The sequence below is a fragment of the Thamnophis elegans genome, chromosome 2 (assembly GCF_009769535.1).
Source record: "Thamnophis elegans isolate rThaEle1 chromosome 2, rThaEle1.pri, whole genome shotgun sequence".
Taxonomy (NCBI): Eukaryota; Metazoa; Chordata; class Lepidosauria; order Squamata; family Colubridae; genus Thamnophis; species Thamnophis elegans.
In genome coordinates, this window is record NC_045542.1 from 36,004,461 (window position 1) to 36,029,746 (window position 25,286).

The 25,286-nt window shown below is 40.6% G+C and overlaps 1 protein-coding gene across 7 annotated transcripts in view; it reads left to right on the plus strand.

Annotated features, from left to right (window-relative positions):
* Positions 1-12,163: 12,163 nt before the first annotated feature.
* The window catches only part of KMT2D (lysine methyltransferase 2D), a 145,135-nt gene continuing 132,012 nt past the window's right edge, over positions 12,164-25,286 (plus strand). For 5 of the 7 annotated variants that reach the window (XM_032210726.1, XM_032210730.1, XM_032210732.1 and 2 more), the window contains exon 1: positions 12,165-12,624. The gene's annotated coding sequence lies outside the window, so the exon portion shown is untranslated. The other 2 variants (XM_032210729.1, XM_032210727.1) reach the window with 2 other exon arrangements.

Genomic DNA, 25,286 nt, shown 5'->3' on the forward strand with positions numbered 1-25,286 from the left:
AACAAACAGAGAGCCATGAACCCCCATTATTTGAAACCATTCTTAAAAATTTTCACTGCAGTTGCAAGGGTGGGTGAATCGCCCAGAATTTGATCATGTGACCCTTGGGGCACTGCAACAGCCATAACTTTGAGAACAATCATAAACACCATTTGTTCACTACAATCATAACTTTGAAAGCCTGTTAAGTGAGGACAACCTGTGTGTTATAAATAGGCACATTCAAACATTTTTGTTTTGGGGTACATATATATAACATTAAACATTGGAACCGACTTCTTAATAGTTTTAGGTTTTCATTTTATGGTAAACCTATATGTCTACTATGCAGACATGCGTTCTAAAGTACTCCCTGTTTGCTGATAGGCAACCAACTGGCAACTAAGGGAACAGATGAAGTAGCTTTGTTTCCTCCCATCTTATAATTTTGACTATTAACATGTTAATACTAAAATGGAACAAGAATGTGGAAGTTTTCATTACTGGAAAGGTGCCATGAAAAGGAACAGATTGAGCCAAAACCAAATAACATTTGGTTGAATACAGTGTGGAAGCCAAACTTCTGATGTGAAGCTTTATAGGTGTCCAACAAGAGTACTTTTTTTTTTGCTTCTACAAGTTTTTGCAGTCAAATTATGCTTCTCATGATTTTCACATTGAAATGATCGGTGGTATCTTGCTCCACATCAGTATTTGTTGCTCTGCTGTATTGTTGTATCCTGTAAATAAAACAAGAAACGTGAGAAGGTGTTGTGGTTTTTTAAAAATCATTGGGGATTAAAAATTACACTTGGATTTCACAGAAGTAAAACCAAATTCCTTTCTCCTGGATTTGTAAGAATGGGCTGTTTTCAGATCATGACATTCCTCAGTAAATAAGTGCTTTCCCGACTATTTGAATAGCCACTACATTCTATCTTCAGTAGGCAATTAAATAGCATTAGATATACTTAACAACTTCAAATACATTTCTTAGCAATAATCTCCCAGGCTTTTAGCCCTCCCCATATTTGGAGTATAAGCCTTACCACACCGCACGAAACCTGATGTGCACTTGATCCAGTGGAAATGGTATATTGTTGCCCTATAATATAGATGTTCCAGAAATACTTTTCTAACTGGTGTAATCTGCATCTCGGCCCAAATATGCTTTATAAGAAGTGCTTGCTGATAGTCATGGAGAAAAATATCACCCTCTCCAGGGGTTTGAGCATTTAGTTTCCATTATCTCCAGGTATAGGCTATTGGCATCGACAGCAAAAGAGACATTCACTCCAAAATATCTGGAGAGCAATAGGTTGCCTTTTCTATGCAGAATAAAAAGTTGTACATAATCTCTAATTATGCACATCACAGTCTTTTTTATGACTTCACTTTTTTATTTTAAAAAAACCTTCAGATTTATGGTATTCTAACACTAGTCAGGGACACGGTGGCTCACTGGCTAAGATGCTGAGCTTGTTGATCAGAAAGGTTGGCAGTTTGAATCTCTAGCGGTGTGTAGCGGAGTGAGCTCCCATTACTTGTCCCAGCTTCTGCCAACCCAGCAGTTCAAAAGCACATAAAAATGCAAGTAGAAAAATAGGAACCACCTTTGGTGGGAAGGTAACAGCGTTCTGTGCTCCTTTGGCATTTAGTCATTCCAGCCACATAACCACAGAGACGTCTTTGGACAGCGTTGGCTCTTTGGCTTTGAAATGGGAGATGAGCACCGCCCCCTAGAGTCGGAAACAACTAGCACATATGTGCGAGGGGAACCTTTACCTTAATACTAGTCAAGTATCAATTCGATCTAGAAAGCTGCTAATCCCAAGCAAAAACTGCAAGGGAATTTGGTCTTTTGGCAACCAATGAAGAAAGATTCCCCTTCTAAGGAGAAAGCTTGTCTTAAAACAGATTTAGGCAGAGGTTTCACATCTGAAAGTTACACAGTGCCCTCTAGTGTCTAAAAATTCAATTTAGTCTCAGTCTTCCCATACAAGGTGTTCACCTTCCTTGAGTTTAATAAAGTCCGATCATTTGAGAATGGGTGTGGGGGAATCAGATTGAGGAAGACTGACTTTCTTTCATCTTACTCTGAAATCTATTCTTACAAGCTAAATTCTTTCAGGTTTTGACAGACCTGTAGCCTTGTTCAGGCACTTACAAATCAGTCCTGTGGAAACTGTGTTCGTCTTGAATAAATGACCATCACTTCAGATATAAACCTAGTTCCGCTTTCTTTAATCTGATCCTTTCAATCTAGTAAATTAACCTTACTGACTGGAAACTCTGATGAGTTTAAGCAACACATTGTTATAGAAGTAATAAAATAAGCACAATAGCACTTCCACATGCATGCCAGGTCTAGACAGGGTCAGCTTCCAATTTAACCCAAACTAGCCATGTTTACTTTCTTTAACTTTGCTCACATGCAAATCCAGAATAGTACCAAAATTCTAGGCACTTAAAGGTTTTGGAGGTTTCTGCCTCATACAGCTAGTCACTGATTCATGACAACTGAATTTATTTTATTAAGTGGGAAAATAGTTAAATGAGTTTTCTCATTTTGTTGCCGCATGTGTTAAGTGAATCACTGCAGTTATTAAATTAGTAAAATGGTTGTTAAGTGAATCTGGCTTCCCCTTTGACTTTGCTTGTCAGAAGGTCGCAAAGGGTGGTCACGTAACCATGAGGATGCTGCTATGGTCGTGAAAAATAGTCATAAGTCACTTTTTTCGGTGCTGTTGTAGCTGAGCAGTCATTAAGTGAACTGTCGTAAGTTGAGGATTACCTGTAGTTTCCCCCCCTTCTCATCCCTCCATTGATGTAGTGGGAAAAGGGTAAAACAGGTATAGGAAAAAGACCTCTCTCTCTCTCCCACACCCCCTCTCTGTGTCTCTGTCTCCCTGTCTCTGTCTATGTCTCTCTCTGTCTCTGTGTCGTTCTCTGTCTGTCTGTCTGTCTGTCTCTCTCTCTCTCTCTCTCACACACACACACATACGTTCTACAATTAGACAGCCAAATGTCTGTTCATTATAACTAGGGCAACTTTGGACTTTTCTAATCATTTGCTTCTTCTGTGTTGGGTAAGTCATTTATTAGGATGATTTGAGTTGGAAAGGCCATGTGAAAGCAGCATTGAAAGACATGCTCATTTCATTTTCTAGCTAAAGCCTCTGTCTCATCAGATCAACAAATGCAATCAAATTTGCAAGACCCACATTAGGGTACTGTGACAGAGACGTGCATACTATGCTTATCTGCAGTGGATAAGCTGTCAAATATAGTTGATTATTTCATAGCAAATAGGTATCAGGAGCAGTTATGGCCTTTATGATAGTCTAAACATCTGCCCCATTTAAAAATCTTTTCCCCCCTATTCCTAATTGCTCCCTGCATTTAAAAAGAAAACAAGACCTATACAATTTAGCAATTATTTGCTGCTGTTGCTGGACAGATTTCTGATTAGTTTTGGTTCCAGAATTCAACTGCCTAAATCAGCCTCATCCTTTCTGAAAAAGCTCTGGGCCAGAGGTGCTTAGTGGTGTTTGGATCTTGAAATAATCCATGTATTAATATTTAAACAGGAGATCTGGGAGAACAGCAGATGTGGGGCTTGCTAATCTTTTTCCACTGAGAGGGCCCAGGAAACTCATCCCATTTGCTAATCCTACTGTTTGTCTGTTGACCTATTGAGCAGAATAGTTCCATGGATGTCCTTTCTGCATGTACGTTTTGAGCAGCAGAAATGTGTCTCCTTTTAATACACTGGCCTTCCTGCTCAACTTCCTTAGAGTTAGCAAATTACACCCAGTAGCCCAGGTAAGTTACACCCTATGGACTTCCAAACCAACAGTTCTCACGACGGGTCTTGGAGCTCACCCAGCAAGGAGAAGATTACAGCCGTGATATTAATGCAAATTGGACTATTTAATTCAACCATCAGCAGCATGAATCTTAAGAGACAGAAATACAATCAAATTCTTGTTCTTATGGAAGCTCTCTTTTAGTAGGAATCAATGTATGGTTTTAGACTTTGATGTATTTATTCAAAATACTTCAAAGACCGCTTTAAAGGTAAAATGGCTTCCAAACACAGCACAATGGCAAATAATAAATAGAAAACACCAATAAAACAAATAATCCAGCCACGAAATACAAACAGCATCTTCAGATAAAACAACAAAGCAAAACAAAAAACAAACAAAAAAAAAACCCAAAAGATTTTAGTAAAAGCTTAGAGCAATGGGGTTATACAACAAAAAGCTCTGTGTATGTGTTTGGGTGTGTTTATAAATACATACACAAGATTTCTGTTGTAGAAGTTGCATTAACTGCTCCCCCGGCCATTACTTATATTATGGGCCAAGACCAAACCAGTAAACACTAAAACGTATAATAGTTTTAAAAGGTCATATAGTATAAATTACAGAAAAGCAACAAAGCTGTGAGGAAGGTATCAACTGCTTTTTATAAGCTACAGCTTCGGATAAAAATAAATTGCTATTGCCCTTGATACATTTAAAAATTGGTCACTTAAAAGGAAACCTGCTCATCATGAGAAGTAATTAAATATTGTATTAACTGAAGTTAAACGTTTTAATTGATAGTGTATATAGAGTGGACATTTTAACCGGACAAGGGATGCTGGTTCAACCTCCATTTTTGAACAGATATAACAGAGGCTTAAAATGCTTTCCAGTTATAGCCCAGATGGATAATCTATCAATTCAGGCCACAGAAAAAGGCCTCCTATGAGGAGCATGCATCATCTTTTTTTTAAAAAGAGCAAGGAACAGCCCAGGATGAAAGAGCAATTTTATAATAGAGATGGGAGACTCTGTCCCTACCTGTCAATCTTGTGAGGTAGTCCAGATAAGATGCATATTTTTCAGAGTATAAGTCCCACCAAGATTTTGAAGAGGCAAATTAAAAAAAAAGTTTTTGCACTCTGCAGACCTCCCAAAAACAAGCAGTCTTTCGTGAAAATGGGCCATTTTTTGGTCAAAAAAAAAAAAAAAAAAGGCCACGCATAGCTCTTAGGAGGCTTATAGTGTGCTCCTGGGTGCTGGGGAGACAAAAACGAGGAAAAAAATAGCCCATTTTCTGCTCATTTTTGCCCTCCCCAGCCCCCAGGAGCACTCTGCAAGACTCCTAAAGGTTATACACAGCCATTTTGGTGAAGGGGCAGGTTTTCAGGAGGCCAAAAATGCGGTATTCAGTGTATAAGATGCACCCAGTTTTTCACCCTTTTTTTTGAGAGAGAAAAAGGTACGGCTTATACTCTGAAAAATACGGTACTTCTGTCTTTATTGCAAGGTTACATTAAGAGAATCTTGCAAGTCTGAAAGTGCCCCTTCCTTCCCTCCCTTTGACTCTTCCCCATTGCAATAGGTGGTTAAGGCTCTATGACGCATATGCAGCCCCACTTTTGATATATAGAGAATGGCATCATCATCAGTATGTAGCCATGGGGTAAGAGGAGGAGGAAAGCTTGGGTTGTCAAAAACAAGCCTCAACAATGTTCATATAAAGATTGAAGAGGAAGACGGCAAGATTGCATCCTTGCTTGGCCTTTTGACAGGTAGCAGTAGGTTCTGTCAGATCCCCATTGGTATTACCATTGAGCTTTATGGTGCTTTATGGTCTTTGTGGAATTGTATAATCAATGCAAGTAGATGGCGATCCAATTGTTGAGGCTGTTCATTTTGTCATGAGTTTCTCTGGGGATATGGAATCAAATGCCACCTTGAGTTCTAGCAAGGTGATATAAAGGGCTATAAAGGATATAAATTGGGAGATTATCGGTGGCAGAGCAAGGATGGGCAGTGGGAGGTGGTTCACCCCAGGTGCAGGCAACAAGGGGCTGTATTGTCTGCAACTTAGGGATTACAAGGAGACTATCTGGAGGATTGATGGTGCGGATGGAGATGGGCCGCTTCTGCCAGCATGTTGATCAGCTGTTTGACAGTTGGCGCTGTGGCACAGCAGCACCATAGGAGAGGGTGTTAAAAATGATCCCACTCTGGGTGTCAAATATGCTAGGTATGCTACTGTACAGCATTTCTCTGCTAAATGGTGTAGAATTATACACTGGGTTATTGTTGAATACGCAAACCTGAAATCGGCTTGCTCAGACACTGGGATATTCTCAGAAGGTGGAAAACATTTTTCTTGAATCTTCAGAACCACGTCCAATATATTGTCTGAGATTTGCTGGTGCCTATTTTTAAGATTTGTTGCTTAGGATAGTATAAGGAAACTCATTATATGTAGGTGTGAGCTGAAAAAATTGACTCTCTCTCTCCCCAAATAACATCCATTGCTGCTTCAGTGATATAAACACATACAGATAGTCCTTGATTTGCAACCACAATAATTGAGCGCAAAACTTCTGCTGCTAAGCAAGGCAGTGGTTAAGTGAGTTTTGTCCCATTTTACGAACTTTCTTGCCACAGCTGCTAAGTGAATCATTGCAGTTGTTAAATCAGTAACACAGTTATTAAGTGGACTGGCTTCCCACTAACTTCGCTTAGATCCCAGGATACCGCAACCGTCATAAATATGAACCAGTTGCCAAGCATCAGAATTTTGATTATGTGACCATGGAAATGCTGCAATGGTTGTAAGTGTGAAAAACAGTCATAAGTCACTTTTTTCAATGCTGTTGGTCTCTATGTGAATGGTTCTAAGTCAAGGACTATCTGTATGCTGTAATTCTATATTATGAAACTTGAATAGCAATCCAGACTTTTGCACAACAGATAAACTTTCTAGAACACAATACTTTTGTGGGCCAAGATGTGACTAGAGCTCAGTCAAGAATCCTATGGGGATCTCTTTGACTAGTTTTAAGTTCTCATAAACTGGCTTGTTCAGACATAATTTTTAGGTGGTTCTAATTTTTCATATCTGCAAAATACTGAGGACCATTTTGAAGGAACTTGTTGAGTCAAATTTGATTCTTGTTGCTTGTGACTACATGGCTTAAATTGTTGTTACCTTAATCTGATCCATTAAATCAAGAAGTCAGTCTCACTGAACAGAATAGGGCTAAAGTACAAGTAGTCCTGGATGTCCAAATAGTCACTCAATGACCATTTGAAGTTATGATGGACCATTGGACCATGAAAAAGTTACAACCTAGATGATGACTGCATTTTGGGCACTTGGCAACCAGCCTGCATTTACAGCCATTTGCAGTGCCCTGCAGTCGTGTGATTGCAATTTACAATGTTTTTGCTGGAAACTGGCACTTTCTTCCACTTTCCATGCAAAGAACACCCATAATGAACAATGGGTTTGTTACTGGTAACAACCACAGCATTCTCTGAATGACTGCCACAAAACAAATGTTGTAAAACTGGGTGCAATGACCCACTTAACAACTACCACAACTTATGACTGCAATTGCAGACTCTATTCTGGTCATAAACCCAGAATAATAAATAATATTTAGAGAGCCCAATTTTGTAATGACAACCCTGCTAATAGGAACAGCCATATAAAATAAAGCAAAAGTTTAGCTGCTCCCTCAGGGACACATTTCTCTAGGTTTTCTCGTCAACGCATAAGTAAATTGCCATTGCTGTCTTCCAGGAAATGCATTTACTTTATTAAGTACTACCACCAGGCTTAACTCCCCCCCATCTCAATTCTAAAACCACTCAGATGCATATCCATCGGATCAAAATTTCTTAATCAAACTCTTGAGACTGACTGTGGCTGAGTAATCTGGGCCTGGTACAACCACATAAGAATTTGAAGGCCAGAGGCTGTGACCCAACATTAGGTAGTGATCTTTCGGATCACTATGTCTGTGCTGTGTGTTTGTCAGTGTGTCTGTGGAGGTGTTTCGTGGCTAAATATAGCCCAGTTTTGGACACAAGCTGAGTTGGATGAATTCCCATTGTCCTTGGGAGGCCAGCTGCCTGCAGTCCAACCAAAGACTCAGCATGGATAGTACCTGTAGTACTACACAGCATACACCAATCTGTTTGATGAGGGAACAAAATATGAGTGACATGGGAAATGACATGTAAATCCTAGTGGCTGCTGAAGCTTGCCACTGTAGGGAGAGTGACAAGAAACATATTCAAAATCAGTGTAAAGTACTGCATTCTTTTGCAGGTATCAATTTTTTTTAATTAGCAACCCAACACCGTCGGATAACATAACCAATAATAAAGAATATTAAGCATTGCAAAAAGTATAAGTATAATCTTTATTGTCATTGTACTTAAAAACAACAAAATTGGTTTGTTATACTAATATAAACATGTTTTAGGTAGCCCTCGACTTACAACAGTTCATTTAATGACCATTTGAAGTTACAACATCCCTGAGAAAAGTGACCTCTGACTGCTTTTTACACTGATGACTGTTGCAATATCCCTAAATATATGGTTCATCATAAAGAATAATTATCTAGATGCCATCAGTTGTTGGCAAAACAAATGGAAGGGGAAAATAAGTTATTAGAAAATTTTCCATTCTCTCTCTCCCCCCTCTCTATCTTCTATCTATATCATCATCATCATCATCATCATCATCATCATCATCATCATCATCTTTTTAAACCATTTATACAGAAGCCCATCTTGTAACCAATTCTGGGCAGCTCCTAATGAAAAATCACATAAAATCACTTAAAAGTATAAAGCTCAGCCAGTTAAAACATTTTTAAAAAAATCGGTTGTTTGTTTTATTCTACTGACACTAATGTAGACTTTCTTTTTCCTTTGAATTTCATGAAACTAAAAATAACAGTATATATTTTAAAAAAGAAACTGGTTCAAAATACAGTAGCCCACATATTGACCGGTGTTAATTGCTATGAGAATTTTACACTTAAGAATCTCCTTCCAGCTCTTATGATTTCAGTAACATTCATATTCTTTTATTTCAGATACATTATGTACCAAACTTTATATACTGTATTTTTTGGAGTATAAGACGCACCTTTTCCCCCTAAAAGAGGGTGAAAATTTGGTGCAACTTATACACCAAATGTAGCCCTGCACACCAACTCATCCACCGGCCCCCACACTTTGGCCTCTGCCTCCTTGCAGCAAACTGAGAAAATGGCAGTGGTTATGGCAATCCCTGCAGCTTGAAACAGCTGAAACTGAAATTGAAAGTGAAACTTGCTGTTTGCTGCAATGAGGCAAATTGCTGGGAGGCAGAGGCAGATTTTTTTCTTCTTCTAATCAGGCTAAACTGAAACATGCTGTTTGCTACAAGGAGGTAAGTCAATAACTATAAATGCCTATAAATGTTCAAATTATTAGACTTATTTTTTAAAGACTGCTTTATTATTGTTCTAGGCAACTTAGCAAAATGAAGAAGCTTTTTAAAATAAATGCTTGATCTGAAGAGGCCCAGTGCTATTGTATCTTCTTTTAAATAGCAGAAAATAATGTAATATTTTCAGAAAACCACATCAATTTTAACAGCATCTGTACAAGTATAGTCAAATGTAACACCACAAACAGTGTATAACTAGGATGGCGAACCTATCGCACACGTGCCACAGGTGGCACGTGAAGCCATTTGTCAGGGCACACAAGGCATTGCCCTGTCAACTGTCCAGTGCGCATGTGCTGAGTTCAGCCTTTTTAAAAGCCTTTTTTCACCCTCCCCAGACTCCAGAGGCTTTATAGGAGCCTGGGGAGGGCGAAAAGAGCCCCCTGCCCCCCAGAGGCTTCAGGAACTTCCCTGAAGCCTCCGGAGCGCAAAAAAAACAGGCCTATGGGCAAACTAGAGACTTCCAGTTTGCTTGTAGGGTTGGTTTAAGCCCTCCGGAGGCTTCAGGGACATTTAGGAGGCTTCCCTGAAGCCTCCGGAGGACTAAAAATGACCCTACAAGCAAATCGGAAGTTCGGGAATGGAAAATTTGTTCAGAAAGCTACATTAATCCAAAATGAAGATTCCTAAAGCATAAAATTATATATTTGTGCATATGATAGTAAGTCTAATTCAGTTTTACTACCGTTTTCCCAAAAATAAGCCCTCCCTGGATAATAAACCCAATCCGGCTTTTGAGCAGATGCGCTAAAATAAGCCCTCCCCCAAAATATTGGAACACAGCAGCAGCCATGAGGTGACCACGCTCGCCGCCTCCTGCATCTCAAAAATAACACGGTAGAACTATATAAGACATTATGTTCATGGTTGAAATTAAACCTCTTGCTTTTGTTACTTTTAAAAATTAAATGTTTTTAGTCAAATCTATCATTTAAGATTTTTAAGAGGATTAATCAAACTTTTATTTCCTCCCTATATTCATATTCCACCACAGGACTGCAAACGGAACCATCACATTGATTTATATAAAACCAATTGATCAGAAACACATACAGTATCCAAAAAATAGAGATGAATCTACAAAGTACATTTTATGAATTAACCCTAATGTATTTTTTCAATGATAAAAGCAAGACATAGATTATAATGTTATATGCACCAGGCCCAACAGGCCTTTCAACAATTCCTTACTAGAATGTCCAAAAATTAGTACCCCTGACAGTACAAGTGCTTCATAATATTTACATTTAAAAATTCCTAGAACAGAAAGGCTGAAGCTAATCCATAGGAGTAGGTTTTGACAATCCCATTTATCAAAATATCTGGCTGCTTCCAATTACTTCACAGTGGCAACATGTGGAAAACAAAGGCATTCTAATTTTTGATGATCGAATATGAATGCCAGGAGAAAGGGGGACACTTTTAAAGGTCTGTTCGCAGATATGACATCAGTATTTAATATTAACATTAGAAGTGTGCAGTGTTTTGGAAAGAATTAGGAATGGAGGCTTAGTTAGAATGAGCAAAGGCCCAAGAAGTTTCTGCAGCTCTTGAAAGCAGCTATGTCTTTTTCTGGGGTCGTGTGACTGCCTGCTGAGAAAGAAACCTGGCTGCACTAAGAAGGTACAATGAGGAGCTACATTTAATGTCTGCACATTGTAAAGCAGGGGCTGGCAACCTTAAACACTCAGAGACACAAAGGTCCTAACCAGAAGCCCCCATTCAATTGTGCAGCTGACCAGAAGTCCAAACCCACCACAGAGCCTCCTCCAAGCACAACCTACTTTTTTCTCTACCTGTCCTAACCAAAAGCCCTATTAATTGGGAAGCTGACCAGAAAATCCATCCCTTGCCATAGTCTCCTTTTGGCGCGCCCTGCTAACCCCCGAACCGGAAGCTCTTCTCAAAATTGTGGTGCAAACTGTAGACAGGGAGCCACAGCAGAGAGATTAAAGAGCCACATGCGGCTCCAGAGCCCTGGGTCTAAAGCGTCCATGAGGAGTCCAATCCAGAACACTGCACCGCCTAAATACATGAATATACCCCACACACCAACATCGCACCATCTTAAGTACGTGTGTACACCACACACACCATCTCAAAGAGAAGTTTTTACAGCACGGTGCAGAAGCATGTTCTTCCCACGCGGAGATCCCCGACTGAACCGGAGGGAGAATCGGTCCTGTCGGAAACTCTGTACGGAGCCAACTGGGGTCGTACTACCCGACCAAGAAGGGGTCCGATTCAATCTAACGCAGCTGCTTAGGCTGGGCATCCTCTTCCCAGATCTCGGCAACCGAGATCGAAGTGGATCAGTTTCCCTGGAGTGGCGCCGGAGGAGTCGACGTGCTTTTAAACCAGGAGAAATCGTTCAGAGTCGACAACTCCCAAGCCCACCAGATCCCCCCCGCCCCAAGAGTCCCGGGGAAGAGTTGTATAAGCTACGGCCACTAGAGGGCGCAGCGGGACCTCACTTGGAAAAGTCCCCGAGGCCGGCGCCTGAGTGAGCGTGCGCCCCCTGTTGGCCTCGGCAAGAAGGCTTTCCGTCCACGGCTCGGGCCAAAGTGTCCAGGATCTTCTTCTCCCCCTTTTTATTGTTGTGTTCCTCGGGGCACCCTTCGCGTCTGCCAGGAGGAATCCGCAACGCCGCCGCCTCCTGCGAAAGGTCCACCTGTCCCGGCCCTCTCCCGCCAGCCCTCGGCCAGGGTGGAGAAAAGGAGGAAGGGACCTCTGAACCCATCCCACGTGCTTTTGTAACCACCCGGCCCGGGCCTCGGAGGGTTAACATCGGCGGAGGGATCCTCCCACCACGAAGCGTGCGCTGCGGTTCCGTACGGACGCGTTTCTCACTTCCCCCCGCGCCATTTCGGCGTGTCCTTCCGCCGCTCGAGCTTCCAACACAAAATTAAGTACTGGGCTGCTTTTCTCCTTTCGCGAGGCGCCGCAGCACCGTCTCGCGCCGAAGGCCAGGGGGCTGGGGATCGGAGCGGGCCCCTTCCCGTCCAGTGGGGGAGAGGAAGCAGAGCGAGAAAGGGGGCCCCGAAGAGGGAGAGACAAGTCCCTAACTCCGGGATCCCACCCTCCCTTTTGCATAGGAGGAGGAGGAGGGAGGGGGAGGTTAAGCAAACCCGGAGCTGGCCCAGCAGGACCTACTTTCCTCTCTGAAAATGGCTGCCTCGGTGAACACTTTCTGTTCCATTCCTTAAAGCCCTTCGTTGGGGTGTGGGGGGTGGGGAGAAGAGCGGAGTTGTGTGTGGGGGATAAAGCTCAGCCACCGGTGCTTCTTTTGACTCCCGTTCTCTGCTCGAGCTGAGGATTAGAGTGCGAAGGGAGCAGGTGAGAAGTTTAAAAAAAAAGGGAAGGAGAGAGCGAGCGAAAACAGGAAAAGAAAGAGAAGAGGCCTGGAACAGGAGCTTAGGGAGGAGATTAAAAAAAAGGGGGGAGGCGGACAAAAATAAAAAAAGAGAAAAGGGGAAATCTTCCCCCTTCAGGCCGATGCAAAGCTTGGGTTGCGGCGGGGAGAGAAAGAAAGAGCGAGAGAAAGAGAGGGGGGCGATGAGGGCATTTATAGCCTGCTCGGGGAAGGCTCAGGGGTGCAAAGGAGGATGGTGGTGATAATAATAAGCTAAGGTTCCGGGGTTAGTTTGGGGCTGCGGGGGCCACATCGACAGGGGAAGCTTTGCAAAAGGCAGCGGGGAGGAAAGGGGGGGAAGTATGAACGTTCCAGCGGACGGGGAACTCTGAACGTTCGCTTTCCCTCCGTTCGCTCCCCCCTCCCTGGAGAAAACCTCAGCGTTCCATCCGGAGGGCTCCGGCGTTCCATCCGGCCTCCCAAGCGGTCTGTTTGGGCGCCTCTCTCGCTAGAACGGGGTGGGGGGGGGAGTGGGAGGTCTAGGAAAGGCGACCGAGGCAGCCCCCAAAGCAGGGGATCTCTATCTCTTCCCCCTCGGATGCGGCGGCTGGAAGATCAAAGGCAAACCCGGAGCTCCCTTTGTGTGCCGTCCTAGGAAGATCGGGCTCGTTGCTCTTTCCTTTTTTTTTTTTTGCCTTATTTTGAAACTCCGGAGTGTCGTGGTGGAAGCACCCTCTCCTTGTGTTAAGGGGGCTGGGCTGCTTGGTGGTTTTATTTTTTTGTGTGGTTTCCCCCCCCTCCCGCGGGTGGAGAAAAAAATATTCGGATATTTGGATTTAGCATCCTTTCGAAACCTGTTTTTTTTAATGTGTTTGTGGGTTGATGTGTTGTTGTTGTTTTCCCCTCCCGAGTGGCTATAAGTAAACGACCAGCATCTATTGGGCATCTTTTCCCCCCACCCTTTTTTTCCTTTTTTTTAAAAGGAGGGGACCAATGCAAATCTTTCCTCCTCCCCCCCTTTTCGATTTTTGGGATAATGATTTCTGCTGTGTCTTGCCTATGGATTTTGGCGGGTGAGAATTTCTGGATCGTCTTGTAGAAAGAGAGGTAGGTGAGGGTTTGCATTTTTTTTCTCTCTAGCCCCACTGCTGATTCCTTTAACTGTATTTGAATATCAATGCTCTTTGTATCTTTTGAGTCTGTGTTTACTTCAGACTTTTCAATCTTTGTTGATTTATGTAGTAGCGTTTTTGGTGCAGGAGAAGAAATCTGTTTAGAAAGTGTTCAGGAAGAGGATTCATGGTAAAAAGGCCTTAGAATTAGATAGATCACAAGCAAACTGAAAATGTCTGTGTACCCTTTAAGCCTAGGCCTCATGTTTCCATTGGCTTATATAAATAAGTGACTGTGTGGTGGATGATGGTGGTGGTGGGAGGTATGGCTCCCCTTACATCCTCCTTACTGAAATAATCAAGTTATATATTTTTCAGCAGGAGGATCTGTTTTTTTATTTTTCCTGTCCATTGCATTATCTGCTGGTATGTTTTGCACAAAGAATTAAGCCAGAGGGAACTGTACTTGTGTCTGTGGGTCAAAATGGTTGGTCTCATTGTATTATTCTAAGGAGGGTGTGTGTGTTGGAATAGAATTAGAAAGCATTTAACACAGAGATGGAAGGGTTCATTCCTCTTCCATTAATTTACATTTCTGTTTTGTTTGATTGGGGATTTGGATTAAAACGATAGGGTCAGTTTTTAACGTCTAACTGGGTGTTTCTTAACTCAGCTGCATCTGTGTGATAGGGTTTGTTTAAATGGAGAGCTTAACTGCCCAGGAGGTTATGGCTGCTCCTGGATGGAGTCGCTCCCTTCTGTCCCTTAGATAGAACTGCCCTCTTAAAAGCAGTGCTGTCCAGTTTTACAGAGTGAGCCAGAAGCCTCCTTTTTTCCAAAGGCAGAGCAGCCAACTGGAAAGGCCTGCTTTACCCAGCAGTCCTTTAGCCACCAGTGCAGCCTGCATGGGATTATGGAGGACTCTAAAGAGATTTACCCGGAGAGGAGAAATTGCATTGGCATTTTTTTTCTCTCCCCAAACCAGCAGAGGCTCCTAGGTGGTTTCATGCCTCGGCACAAGACAGGGTGGCGGGTTTTTTACTCGTCTCTTGAAGTTCAGATTCTTTCTGTAGATTGTTCTAAAAGCAGAGTTGCATGAATTGAGTGGATGGCTTTCCTGTTCGGGTTTAATAGGAGGAAAGTTACTGACTTTTGTCCCTCTGGCTGTCAAAGGGGACTTTGTGGGCCACACCTGTTGCATGGATATCTGATCACTCACAGTTGGACCTATGCTGCTTGGGGTTTAAAAAATGGAGAACTTTGATTTTCTTAACAGTGGGTAGAGAGCAGCTGAACAACAACTGGTTTTTGAGGAGAGTTAACATGAAGGGACAGATCTCACTTGAGACTGCACTGGATGTTTAAAATCCCACTGCATACATAAATAGATATGGCGATGTTATTACTAGTAGAAATGGCTGTAGAACTTTTCGGGCATCAGTATTTCCAGAGCGTGTATGAAAAATGCAAAGGAGTTTGTAAGCATAATATATGCTTTTTGATTACACAAACATGCCCAGATACACACACTCTTTTTGTATCTGTGTTAGAGAAAGCTCTGCTGATGATGTGAATTTTGGGTTCAGTTGGATGGAGGTCAAGGAATAGACCTGGTGGAGCACATTCCTCCTAGGGCCAATATCAAGGCTTCATGATATTCAAACGCATTGATTGCAGTGACTGTAGATATCAGATCTTTTCACTGTGACAGTTGTGTCTTGATTATTACATCCTGATGAGATACTAATAGCATGTACTGTGGAGCTGTCTTTGAAAAGTTTTTGGAAATTTGGTGGTCCAAAGGATGCTACTAGGTTAGACACTAAGGTTTCCTATACTGAAACGGTTCCACTGAGTATTATTGTTTTGAACGACAATGCAAGCTACTAGTTGTAAACTATGTATCTCTTTATTGAAATACCACAATAATTCCCTCTATACTTGCCCTGCCTTTAAAGTCTTGATAAAAGAACCTCCTTCCTCAGTCCTGGCACCATTTGAGGTACACACGAGAGAAGTAGAAGGTCTTCACATCGGCTGCTTCTAAATTTTGGGAGAAGTTTCTTATGTTACTCTTTCCAGGCCAAGCCAAAACATTTTTAATTAGGGAGTCCCAAGACGATTTGCTAAATTGTTGCTTTTTGTTTTATTACCAACATATTTTAAAATGTTTTAATTATTTGACAATGTGATTTGTAGGGTGCTTTTTATGTTACTTGTTAGCCAGGTTCAGAACCAATAATTTCTGGAAATATGAATATAAATTAATACAATGCAATAGTTTAAACTATTGGTCGTGAAACCAGATTTATGATGTGATATGGGAACCAGAAAAGAAATGGAAGACACCTTACTGTCATTCTGCTGCTTTTTATTAAATCCTCAGGGATGGATGAATGAAAAAAAAGTCTAGAAATCCCTCCCGAAGTTTCTTGAACAAAATATATATATTAAAGAAACATTCCATGGAAAATATGAATATGAACCTTTGCTTTGGGGATTTTGGCTATATCTGAATCCAGACCATTAACTATAGTGTATTTTTTCTATGGATATGCACAATCCAAGGCTCTGAGGTCAGTAGTTGAGGTGAAGCATTACAATGTAATGTCAGTGAATTTCTGCTATTTATTCAAGTTTGGCCAGGTAGAGTTTTCAAGCTGTTTGCTACTAACAGAACTTGATGCTAATTGCTCTATTTCTTGCTGTATCTAAAGAGTGCTGCAATCTAAAATGTGCATTGATCCATGAAACTTGTTATGCAAAGTTCCAGCCTTAGGTTCTTGGTTTAAATCTGTAATCGTTTTTATATTGAGAGATCCTATAGAGAAAATTTGTTTTTGAGCAGTTCTTTGTTTCTTCACACTTGATAATTGCATATACTTATTGCCAAATTTTGCATACCAGTCTCAGCCTATCCTATAAGCTGGGAACTATTATTTTGGAATGACAGGTTGATTCTTTATCTTTTCCATTTAAAAGTTTTGGGTGGGATGAACGTCCTGTTATGTTTCCAGCATTGTAGAATAACATGTGTAATTTACACAGTACGGAATGAAGAGAGAAAGCAATTTGATATAGCCTAATTGAGTATGACATAAGCAGAATCTTTATTCAGCATTTTATCTACTGATCCTACTTCTTGTATACTTGGTCAGTATATATGAATAGGAAGAGAGTTGGATTGTTATGCAGGCAGATGGGGGATGCTGGAAGTTGTACAGATAGTCTTTGACTTGTGACCACAATTAAGATCAGAAACTAGATCAGATCATTTTTTAAGATATTTTTCATGGTGTCATTAAGCAAATCATTGTTCCGAATGTGTGTTTTTCGCCAGAAATTGGCAAAATGTCGCAAATTAAGTTCATATGACTATGGGACATAGCAACCAGTTGTAAGGGCGAGCTGCTCGGTTGCCGAGCACTGAAAATGCGGTCACGTGACCTTGGGGTAGGTAACATGATGGTTCAAAATTATGGGATGTAAAGCACCCGTTCTGAGAGAGTCCTAACTCCGTCAGTCGTAAGTCAACTACCTGTAGTTTAGTATCTGGAGGGTCATAGGTTCTGTATTACTAGGCTAGACATGCAAAATTTAAAAATAGCTAAATTCTGTGATGCCTTCCACACTTAGTATTTTGGCAGAAGTAGAGAAATGAAGCCATTATAAATAGAAAAAACTCTGTTAAAGATCTCTCGGGAACCAAAGTTTCTCTACTGTAATTATAAATTGACAGTGTGAAATTGACCTTACTTGAAGATGAAGTGTTAATGTGCTGTATAGGTTGTTAACTTCCTTTGATCTTGGATTCTACTTCTCCGTTCATTGAAGTTTCAAAATAATAAAATAACTTTTAAGAAAAATTACAAATTTATATTAAAATAACATTGAAAAGGAATACCTGCACCAAGTTAGAGACCGCAAGATGGTTGCAAAATTGCTCTGGGAGAGAGAAGGACGATCTCTGATTTATAGAGAGGCATCTCAAACAGGAGCTCTGAGTATGTCCGTGGTAGATTTGGGCAGACTTTGTTTAAATTTCCTGGGAAGCTTGAAATTTGTACTTTTAGCCTGGCAACCATAGAATTGCATCCCAGAGAATGCAAGGATTCCATGCAAGTGGCTGGGAGAGAAAAGGTTTCTATGGAATGGAATGAAGACTGCTCCTCTGCCCCCAATGCCAGTGTTAGATCTTTCTGGATTTTTTTATTTTATTTTATTACATTTTTATGCCACTCATTGCCCTGTCCAGTGATTCTTGGAATAGTTTTCAAAGGCAGCTCCATGTCCAGATGGCTGCATCAATCCAGCCTGGAAAATTTCAATGAATGGATAATAGCAATTAAAACTATCTGTCTAAAAGGATTTATACTAGTCATATTACGGGTGTTTCTCCCGCTATATTCAGAGCACAAGGAACTTTGTTTTTTGTTTTTTTTTAATGGTGAGAGCCTTCAGTATTTTGTGACATAGTTTATGTGTTTAAAAAAGGACTCTCAAATCTTTAGTGCTTTAAAGCAACTTTTCATATGGTTGGGTCTCTGGGTAATGTAATATTTGGCATACAGATAATCCTCAATGTAAAAACGGTTTGTCTAGTGGCCATTCGCAATTACAGTGGCGCTGAAAAAAGTGACCTATGACTAATTTCACACTTACGACCGATACAACATTCCCTTGATCATGTGATCAAAAGTCAGCTGCTTGGCCACTGACTCATATTTATAACGGTTGCAGACTCCTGGGGTCATGTGATCACCCTTTGCGACCTTCTGAAAAGCAAAGTCAATGGGGAAGTCAGATTCACTTAACAACTGTTACTAATTTAACAGCTGCAATGGTTCACTTAACAACTGTGGCAAGAAGGGTCATAAAATAGGGCAAAACTCACTTAACAAATTCTCACTTAGCAACATACATTTTAGGCTCAATTGTCGTAAATTGAGGACTACTTGTATTCAGTCCGAATCTATCATCCTAACCTCTAAAAGGGTCTTGTCCATTGCTCCAGGAAACCTTTCTTCAGTTACAATTGCTTACTATAAGGGTCTGTGTGTGTGTGTAGGGGATGGGGGAGAATACACCATTCTTCTTTAGGAGACAATGCACACATATAAAGCAAGTAGCTTTACACTCCTCCCCCAAAAAACATAAATTTTGGGCTCAACTGTAGTAAGTTGAGGCTCACAGGTACAACTTTAATCCTCTTGAATATAGAAGTGGGAGATTCTGGGAATATTATTTCAATGGGTTTTGGAACTTGAAGATTAGGAAGTGCTGGATGACTGGATTATAGTTGGTAATCTTTGTTGTTGAAATTGTCTTAAGTGTTGTGCAATCTAGAAGAAAATGTGTTCGTGTACCATGTTTCCCCCCAAATAAGACATGTTTCCCCCCAAATAAGTACTTGGTCTTATTTTGGGGGAGGTCTTATTATTTTTGAGGTGCAGGAGGCGGCAAGTGTGGTCACCTCATGGCTGCTGCTGTGTTTTAGGGCTTATTTTAGCACATGTGTTCAAAAGCCTGATTGGCCTTATTATCCAGGGAGGTCTTACTTTCGGGGAAACAGGGTATGTGTAAAGGCAGGGTGATACAAAACAATTAATAGCTTTGATAGGATGGCTTGCTTAGCTTCTAAGAACAGGTAGGGTTGATCAGATGGTATTGGACGCAATGGTATGGTTGTACAGTTCTGTAAAAAATTATTAACTGCCTTTCATATTTTCTTGATTTTTACCTAACTTTACTATTGAGTGTCAATGGAGCTTCATTTGAATCCTACTGATATTTGAAGGGCGCTTGACTGAATGGACAGCCCTAAAGTATGGTGCTTATTTTGTGCAAGTCATCCAGCATATGATGTGCCAGTATGAAAACATAACTACCTCCTCCCCCAGTTCATTTAATTCAATGAAGGAGTTAACTAGGGTCAGTAGTGTGATTGCTTAACAATCAGGGTTGGTTTGGGTAAACCTTCCTCTATATAAGGCTCATAAATGGCTTTCTTCATCACAGTAACATTCTTTTCTTTAATATAATTTTTATTGATTTTAATTACAGTAGTCAAAAATAATAACTAAAACTAGGTGAGAGAAAAGAATGGAAATAAATAATAAAGTGCAGGAAAAAAAGAAAAAGAAAATTATATATATCTTCCAACCTTTATCACAAGAAGTCTAAATATACTTAATAACTCTTCACTCTATAAGGTTTATTAGTTATCTCTTCCTCCTATTTCCCATTCTTTATCTATAAACAAATCCATAGACGTCCACTTTTCAATTTTGCTGGTCCACAAAAAGTCCACAAAGAATTGCCAGGACATTGCTAAAAATGTCTTATTTTAACCTTGATCAGATAAATCCACTTTATATGCCTTCCTTTTACTTCTTAAAATTTAGTTCAATCAAATATTGTTGTAGACTTTGACTTCTCTTCAATTCTTCATCTGCACAGATTTCTTTTTTTGTAGATCCAACAAGAAAAAAGTTTCTTGTTCATTCTCTTGGTTTATTCTTTGGATTGCTCTTTAAATTATTAAAACTTCAACCAGTTTCTGTTGCATATCCAGCCCAGGTAGTCCCTGATCTATGATCAGTAGAATGGCTTGCTTTCAGATGTTGGGGGTGTTCCATCACTAGTGGATTTTAAGAAGAGGCTGGACAGCCATTTGTCTGAAATGGTAAGGTCTCCTGCTTCAGCAGAGGGTTGGACTGGAAGATCTCCAAGGTCCCTTTTAACTGTGTTATTCTGTTCTGTTCTATCATTCACCCAGTGACCATTTCAAATTATGACAGAGCTGGATGAATGGTGGATATGAACTCCTTGGATTTCCACCATCCCAGCACTTGTGGTCATGTGATCGTGATTTGGGTGCTTGGCAACCAGTTCACATGTAGGACCAATTGCAGTGTCCTGCAATCATGTGATTGCCATTTGCTACTTTCCCTGCCAGTTTCTCCAGAAAGTCAATGAGGTTGCAAATTGCTGGGGTAAAGTCTTCCCCATCCACTCACCCTCACTGACCTGCACCATACCTCTCGTGTATCCTCTCCTGCTTTGCACATCTTCCCTGATCTTCCCTGTGTCTCTCACACACCCCTTCACCCCCTTGTACTCCTTCTCCAACCTTTGTGCCTCTCTCACATCCTCATGCACCCCCTTGCACTCTTGTGTCCTGCCCCATACCTCTTACACACTCCCAGACAGCTTCTCACACCAATATTGTGCCTCTTGCACACCTTTGCTCTCTTCCCCCACCCAACAGCAGCCACTTATATGCCTGCCGGCCAGATACTTACACATTCTTACTGGCTTCTCCACTGATTTTGGTTATGGGAAGCTGGCAGGAAGTTGCCTCATCTAATAACTGTGGGATTCAGTTAACATAGGCAACCAAGACTGCGGGGATGGCCGTTGCTAAGTGATGTTGCCTCACTTTGCAACCACTCTGCTCAATGATGGAAATTCCTGTTCCAATTGTTATAATAAGTTGAGGATTTTCTGTAAAATATCTTTTTCCAAGTTATTGTCTCAGCCTGTCATTTATAGTGCTACATTTTGTATTTTATCTTATCAGGTAAAATTTGTTCCACATCCACCTTCCTTCATTAACGCCTTATAGACATAGTCTATTCATAGAAGCAGACTTCCTTATGGGTAGTATTGATATTATAGATACTAATTTCTGGCTTTATTCTTCAAAGATCTGCTTTAATATTTCCAATGTTATAACGTTATAATATTTTGTTTTCTGCAAGTCCCAGTACTAATTGACATCAGGGTTGTTATTTATCTAGCTTAAATTTTTGGTCCCTTCTAATGTCCAGTTTCTAAAGTTGTCATTTATCTTTTATTATGACTTGTGCTTGCCAGGATAACCAAAATAGGTCTGTTTTCCCCAAGAAGTTGTTTATTTTTTATAATTAATACCATAATCAATATTCACATATTTATCTGGTCCCTTAATCTGTTGATAAGTTTTGGATCAAAATCTTATTTAACTTTTTGCTGTTTATTTCAAGTTCTTTAAATTCCTAAGCTTATAATTAATTTTTGTTCAGAGTTGAGGATAAACTCGTCCAATGAAGATTTTTCCCCCAAACCCGTAGTTTTGAAAGTTCCTTAATACCATTATAGTTTACCTTAATACCTTAATACCAGAATAGTTTAGTCAATTTCCAAAAGTGATTTGAAAGTGAGCTTTGTGTTGTTTAAAAGACTCTGCCACAGTTGCCAGAAAGATAGATAATCCCTTCACCCAAAGGAGACCATTATTCTATAGTCTGCTTGTGAGAAGCAGCCATCAGGAACATATGTGAGCGATCTCTTGTCTTCTCCTTATTCAGAGAGGTTAGAAAGAATTATCTACTCATTGGTTCCTTGGTCTTTTCAGCAGTTGTCAGCTCCCTTTTTGCAGTCATCTTCCGTTTGCCATACCATAGGGCTGTGATGGTGAACCTATGGCATGCGTGCCTGCAGTGGCATGCAGAACCATTTCTCTGGGCACACCAGTTGTCGCCCGTTGTTCTTCCAGATTCTAGCGCGTGCATGTGCACTGGCCAGCTGGTCTTCCGCATGCATGCACACCAGAAACTGGAAGACCAGGTGGCCGGCATGAATGTGCGCACAGGAAACCAGAAGCCCAGCTTTCCAGTGTGCACATGCGCGTCGGGGAGATTATTCTTCCGGTGTCCGGTGCTCCCACACACACACTCTCCCATTTCGGCACTCGGTGCCAAAAAGGTTAGCCAATACTAAGGCTTGCTAGAGGTTCCATCTGTGAGAAACCTACATTTGATAGGTCCGAGGAGATGGCCCTTCTATGCCTAGGGGGCAACTTTATGGAACTCTTCTCTTCCCACCCCTTAGTTTTGTTAGCTGTATTACTCTGAATGTTCAGGAGGTCCCTCAAGACCTGCTTATGTACCCAGGCTTGGGGAAAACAGTGACATTTTAAGATGGTGCCTGTGTTGTGGATGATATGTGATAGCTATACTTCTCTTTCCATTTGTGATTTACATTTTTTTGATTCTTTTAATAATTTTTACATTGTTTATAATAATGGCTTTTATATTGTGGTTTTATTTGAGTGTTACACTCTGGCCAGAGTAATTTCTGGTCAAATGAGTGACTATATAAATATGATAAATAAAATAATAAATAAATAAATACCTCTCTCAAGATGTTCCCCATCTCAGGGATGTTTTCATCCGAGAGATTCTAAAGGCATATCGTACTTCGCTGCCAAGAAATATTTGGAGACCTCTTTAAAGTAGTCATTAAAGTCTATTAATCCCAAGAAAGCTACAAAACTATTTCTAATGCTGTGGAGTCCCACAGATCCAGAGTTAAAAGCAAACTTAGAATGGAGAGGATTGGGGACAACAGTAAATCTTTTCAACAGTGGCAACTCAAAATTACTCAAGAACATGGCATAGAATTATCTAGAAAATCACAACCCCAGACCAACATCCAGGGAATTGCAGGTCTCTAACCTGGTTTGTGAAAGTTTTGTGATTCCATCAGCAAAAAAGAATAGCAAAATGCAAATAATTGCTTTCTCAGGGGAAAAAAACCATTAATTTTTGTCCCAAGTTTGTCAAAAAGCATCTAGATGACCCTCCAGATTTTTGGAGAAATGTTTTTGATATGTTCAAAATGTGATCTAGGGCAGGGGTCCCCAATCCCCAGTCTCTGGATCAGCCCCATCAGTGGCAGCAATTGGGCTGCACAAACAAGCAAAGGCCCATTTGTGGAATGCAGGCAGCAGGCAAAACCATGCCCCCTCCAGCCTGCAGAAAAAGCTTCATGGAACTGGTCCTGGGTACCCACAAGGTGGGGGGGCCACTGATCTAGGGAGACTATATGAATGTTCCTATGTCTGGTAGAAATCAAACACTGCATTCCGCAACGAGAATCTCATACTAATTATGACATTTGGAAATGGCTTGGCATGGCTGCCTTACTTCCTGGATGACTTGCCATCATTGAAGGAAGCAGATTTTCACAGGAGAACATCATGCTACGTTTCCATCAGTGCAAAGTGAGGCATAAGTGGGTTATGGAGCAAGACAATTCCAAGCATGTAAACAAGTCTCGTAGACAGTAGATGACAGAGTAAACCCCATAGAAAAATTCTAATAGGATCTGAAACGACTACAGTAGTTCATGTGAGAAAATTCTCAAATGTTAGTGATTTGAAACCTTTTGTCTTGGAGGAAATGGGCTATGTAGTGATATGAAAAGATAGTCACCAATTACTGCAGCTAAAAGTAGTGAACCAGCCACTGAATATAAGAGATAGGCTAATTACTTTTTCACACAGGCAGATTGTATGTTGGATGACTTTGTTTATAAAATAATTTCCAGACTTGGGTATTATTTGTTCATCCAGGCTCCTTTTATATAGTATAGCTATAAGACTTGTATAAAGCATTCACGGAAAACTATCCAAAAATTCAGATAATCTGAAAAGACAATTTTTTTTAAAGAACAGCATAAATTGCTGTAGTTCCATAACTGTCTGGTAATGAATGCTATTTTAAGTATCCAAAATAGACAATATTATGATCTACTATAATCACAATTCTGTGACATAGAAATCATTTTCGTAGATTTGACTTGCAATTGTAATGTGACAGAGAGAGCTCCCATTATTTTTATTAATTGTGACTCATGTAAGTGAAAAAGTTTTACATTTTGGTTCAAAGAAGACATCACTATAGAAAAATAATCACATTTACTATCAGTAAATTGTAATGTTTATCCAGCTATCTGGATCAAATAATTCACTTAAAAGCTTTAGTTAAAAATGTCAGGTGTGAACAACCAGATCTGCCTATAATTCAATTAGCTGCTTTATTGTTCAAGCCTATACAAAGGAGTCTTCTCAGACTGATGATTTGCACCTGGGTAAGACTAGATAAGGTTCAAGAACATTCAAGGGAATGTCACACAGCCCTCTTTTGCCCATCTAGGGATTCCAGGCTAATTCTGCATTTGACTCCTCCCCTGGCTCAGCCAGCCTCTCCAACAAAAACTAGACAATCCATGATCCATCGTGTCATCGTTTCAGAGATATTTCCTTACCAGATTCCTCAGTGCCTTCAGCCATGGCAGAGCTTCTAACATACTGCCTTCACTGGAAAAGTTCTGAAAAATTCAGAGAGATATTCAAAGAGAAATCTGTCTTGAAAATAGCTCATGTTGAGCTGTATAGCCCAAACATCAGGAGTTGACCATAGAAAATGTGTTACGACTTTCTGTCATAAAATGTTTGATAATAATTTTAATGACATTAAATGTTTTAGAACATTTGCCAGATTTCAATTACATGGGAGTCATGGCTTCCAGATTTCGGACATATTCTATAAGTCAGTGGGTCTCAACCTTCCTAATGCCGTGTGACCTTTTAATACAGTTCCTCATGTTGTGGTGATCCCCAACCATAAAATTATTTTATGTTTTCCGTATTTTTTTGAAAATGTGTTTTCTGATGGTCTTAGGCGACCCCTGTGAAAGGATCGTTC